The following is a 4,726-nucleotide window of genomic DNA, read 5'->3' on the forward strand; positions in this document are numbered from 1 at the left end:
TCCCTCAAAAAGCTCAGTGAGCTACTCTTTAAATAACATTAGGGAACAGTTAAAATTTAATTTAGTTGATTCCGTTTCGTGCAGCAAAAAAGCGAAACTCTCGTCGTTTCCTCATCATCATTTTCTACGGATCTCTCTCTGTGTCTTTCTCTTTTTCTTCTTACTCAAACCATTCTTAAATTAAAACACTCTCCAATGATCAACAACCAACCCAACCTTAATTCTCGCTAAGACCCTTTTTTCATTTCCACTTAAAGACCCCATCTTTCCAATCTGCTTCTTCCAGAACTTGAACCAGAACTTGTTGACTTTAACCTGAGATCAGAACCATAACCAGAACTAGAACCAGAATCACACTCACATTCACACAGATTCCATTTCTAAATGGGTGTGTGCACTTCAAAACCTCGTGCAAACCCCACACTCTCTTCTCCAAATTCCGTTACACACTCACCCGTTATACACACAGAAACCACTCCTAACGCTAAGCCTCATTCCAATGGAGAAAATCCTACCCTTACCCACATCAACAGCGTTAAAAAATCTCCCATTTTCCCGTTTTGCAGTCCCAGCCCTGCCCATCATTTGGTCCCCAGCAAGTCACCGGCGGCGAGCACGAATTTAGCGAAGCGAGTTGGGGTTTGCACGAGCCTCCGTGCACACACCCGGCGAAGCTGTGTGAATGGAGTGCGGTGCTGGCTAGTTATGGTTATGGTAATCCAGGTGAAGTCCGAACGAGGCCACAATACCGGAAGGTAGCAAAGCTGAGGTGGTTGCTTTGGATAAAAATTTTGGGTTCAATAAGCATTTTGAGAACAAGTTTGAGCTTGGGAAAGAGGTTGGGAGAGGGCATTTTGGGTACACTTGTGCTGCCAAGTTCATCAAGGGTAACCTTAAAGGCCAACTGGTCGTTGTTAAGGTCATCCCAAAAGCCAAGGTTAGTTTTTTTTTTTTTTAAATTAATTTGATTTATGTTATGATGGATTTTAATTCATGTGTTTTGATTGTAGATGACTAATGCTATTGCTATATTTGTTTATCTAAATGATTTTAAGAGGAAACGTATGATGATTTACAAATACTGAATGTTGTTGCATTTTGCCACCTACAGGGTGTTGTGCATCGCGATCTTAAACCTGAGGTGAAGTGTATTTGCAATTTCTTTTTCTGCATAATAAGACTGAGACACCCCCCACCCCGGGCAGAAAAAAAGGGAAAGAAAACGGAAAAATTGGGGTCAGTAAGCAAAATAAATTTTCTGTTTTGTAAAACAAAAATGAGGGTAACATAAAGATATTTTGTCACCTGTTAAGATTGTCTTTCATAACCTATTTAGTTAAATGGTTGTGGTTTTGTTTGGTTTGGTTCATGGGTCTTGTTCTTATAATTCTTTTCAAGTATTAACTTCTAAGGATGTGTAATTTCTTGATCAGAACTTCTTGTTCACATCCAAAGACGAGAACTCAGAGCTGAAGGTCATAGATTTTGGCTTGTCTGATTTTGTTAAACTGGGTATGTTTTGAGTCCTTTTATGTGTGCTGCATGTTTTGTTTGGGTTCAGATTATGTTTTGACTTTTCATTGTGTTTTACAGATGAAAGGCTTATTGATATTGCTGGTAGTGCATACTATGTGGCTCCTGAAGTTCTGCTTAGAGCTTACAGTACAGAGGCTGACGTATGGAGTATTGGTGTGATTGCATATATATTATTATGTGGCCGTCGTCCATTTTGGGCACAGACTGAATCTGGGATATTTCGTGCTGTATTGAAAGCTGATCCAATTTTTGATGAACCTCCTTGGCCTTCTCTGTCAGACGAGGCAAAGGATTTTGTTAAGCGAAAGATCCAAGAAAAAGAATGACTGCAGCACAGGCATTAGGTGATCTCATCTATCATTGGAGGGTCTTGGTTTCTCTTATATTCTATTCTGCTACTTACAGTTATATACTGCAGGTCATCCATGGATTAAAAATTATAAGGATGTAAAAGTACCCCTGGATATTCTAGTGTTCAATCTCATGAAGGCATACATGCGTTCCTCCTCTCTACGAAAAGCAGCTTTAAGGGTGTGTGTATATATTCAGAACATGCTTTAAAAATCTCGATATTGAATGGAAAGGATCCTTTTCTGAAAAATATATATTTTTAGTATGATCTGTTTTGATTTTTACTACTGGAACTGTACTCTCAATTGGTTTCATACTTTAATAGGTGGACTACTTATGCAAGAGTTTACTTTACAGAATGTTTGAAATCAGGCTGAGTTGATTGTTGCATGAATTATATTAGTAATAAACCAGTCGACTTTTGTTTATGTTAAAGATGGTAAAAGAACTTTTCATATACATTGTCTCTCTTTAGAACCGTTGCTAGAGCATTGTATTTCAAGTGCTTTTTTCTCTAATTTTGTTTGCTCTTGTTCCCCATTCCTTTTGTTGATCACACTACATGTATGTTTCCCAGTAACTTACTAGCATTTTATTTCATGGGCATTGGGACAGGCTCTGTCTAAGACGTTGACTATTGATGAGCTTCATTATTTGAAGGAGCAGTTTACACTTTTAGAGCCAAACAAAAATGGCACTATTAGTTTGGAAAATGTCAAAGTGGTTGGTTTCTTTCCAACTCTTTTTATATACTATATTAAGAGGATGATGTTCGAAATCTCATAAATTTGAGTTGGCCAGGCCTTGATGAAGAATGCAACGGATGCTATGAAGGAGTCACGCATTCCAGATTTACTGGCTTCAGTAAGTGCTTTGATTTAACTATAGATTTCCTCTATACGCGATTCAAATGATATTTTGTGGTGCATATACTGGTCATTAATACTGATGGTTTTGGATGGCAGCTTAATGCATTGCAATATAGAAGGATGGATTTTGATGAGTTTTGCGCAGCTGCACTTAGTGTTCATCAACTCGAAGCACTTGTACGGTGGGAGCAACATGCACGCTGTGCCTATGAACTTTTTGAAAAATGAACATATCTAACAATTTACAACTTTTGTGGGTTACAACTTCCAGCATCCCAGTAATCTATTAAATTGATAAAACATAAATTTCAACATTGGAGTGGTGATATTGCAAGAAACTATTTTCACTTCATGTAAAGTTTATGGTTCTGTGTTGGTTTTTAGCAGTTATGTAATATTCTAGTTTGGTTTGTTAACTAAATAATCAGGAGCTTGGCCTTGGTCCATCTGTCCCTGTTCATGCTGTTCTTCATGATTGGATTAGGCACACCGATGGAAAGTTAAGCTTCCTTGGATTTGTTAAATTGTTGCATGGTCCATCTCGAAGTCTTGTATAGCCTCAGTAGAAAGTTTGGAAGATAAGTACACCCAAGTGTGCTCAGTTATACTATGATGATCTAGCTAATAAAATGCTGGTCAACACATCACAATCCTATCATCAAGGGATCTTTGCCACTCAGCATAATATAAGGCTGAAGCTCTTTTACAATTGGAGCAGGAATCAAAACTGCTCCCACAGGCATTTATATTTTCCACGGTTAAGCTGTAGTGTGTTACGTTTCAGGTGCTAATTTTTTGTGGTTGTTATTAGATGGTTACTCTTCATATGCTCTAACATGTTTTGAGATTCACAATTGTGGATTATCATTCTTGTCCAAATGCAGATTCATTGTATTGCATCCCAGAGTTGAATTAAAGAAATTTTTAGTGCTCTAGTTTTCAACGTTGTTGTAGCTTTTGAGAATTTGGTTTTCTTGGATGTTTTTCTCACCATTTAATGGTGCTAACAACGGTGGTAGTTGCAAAAATGTTGAGGAGCAGAAACAGCACATGTGAAGTACTTTATAACCTCTGTTGACTCCTGAACTGAAATCGAGGGCTAGCGAAATTGGCTGTGTTAACAAAAAAGCCTACGTCAAAAAATTTCAATTTAATTCTCCAAGCAGAATCGTGAATCAACTTTACAAGGTACTCAAATTCACCAGAAATTTTTATGCACTTAAGTATGAAAGCAAAATATATATATATATATATATAAGAAATATAAGATCTAATAAAATATAATCGAATATAATTAAGTTATAAATAATTATATATATATGTTAGCGAAATCTGTAATATAATATCGTTGTACCTATATTTGCGCAATAAAAATATAATACTTATATGGAAAAAATATTTCTGCAGTTAATGCAGATAAGTTATCTGCATTTATTCTCAAAACAATGTCGTTTTGGTATTGAAATCTTAAAAAATTATAAATATAAAGACTATTATAATCCTGAAATAAATTAAAATTACAAAAATATCATGATTTTCGTCCCAAAATGACGTCGTATTGGGCTCACTACAGATAAGTTATATGCAGTTCTGCAGAAAAAGCGAACCCTACTTATATTGATATGTTTTCTCAAGAGAAAGAAAAAAAACTTTATTTATATATTCCTTGAAATATAAAATTTATAATTTTATTTTGAATGAAAGTTGTATCAAGTATTTAGTACGACAGTAATACTAAAGATATTTTGGGATGAAGCCGCTTAAATTACTAGTATGAAAATCGGCCTCAAAATTGTTGACTGGTTTAACGTACCAGTGACTGGGCTGGTCAACAAGGTTCGAACTCAAAACCTGTGCTTTGGGCAGGGTAACAGCACTCCACCATGACTCCACTGGTCATTCCCACTTAATTTCACATGCGGATTGGACTTTAGGCTTGTAAAATATGCATATAACCACTTCACACATTA

At 36.2% G+C, this 4,726-nt stretch overlaps 1 pseudogene; it reads left to right on the plus strand.

Moving 5' to 3' along the window:
• Positions 1–384: 384 nt before the first annotated feature.
• LOC133306686 (CDPK-related kinase 5-like) lies at positions 385–3,335 on the plus strand (annotated as a pseudogene).
• Positions 3,336–4,726: the final 1,391 nt, after the last annotated feature.

Source organism: Gastrolobium bilobum, unplaced genomic scaffold (assembly GCF_033153095.1).
Source record: "Gastrolobium bilobum isolate Gb01-03AN ecotype WA unplaced genomic scaffold, APGP_CSIRO_Gbil_v1 utg41614, whole genome shotgun sequence".
Classification (NCBI taxonomy): Eukaryota; Viridiplantae; Streptophyta; class Magnoliopsida; order Fabales; family Fabaceae; genus Gastrolobium; species Gastrolobium bilobum.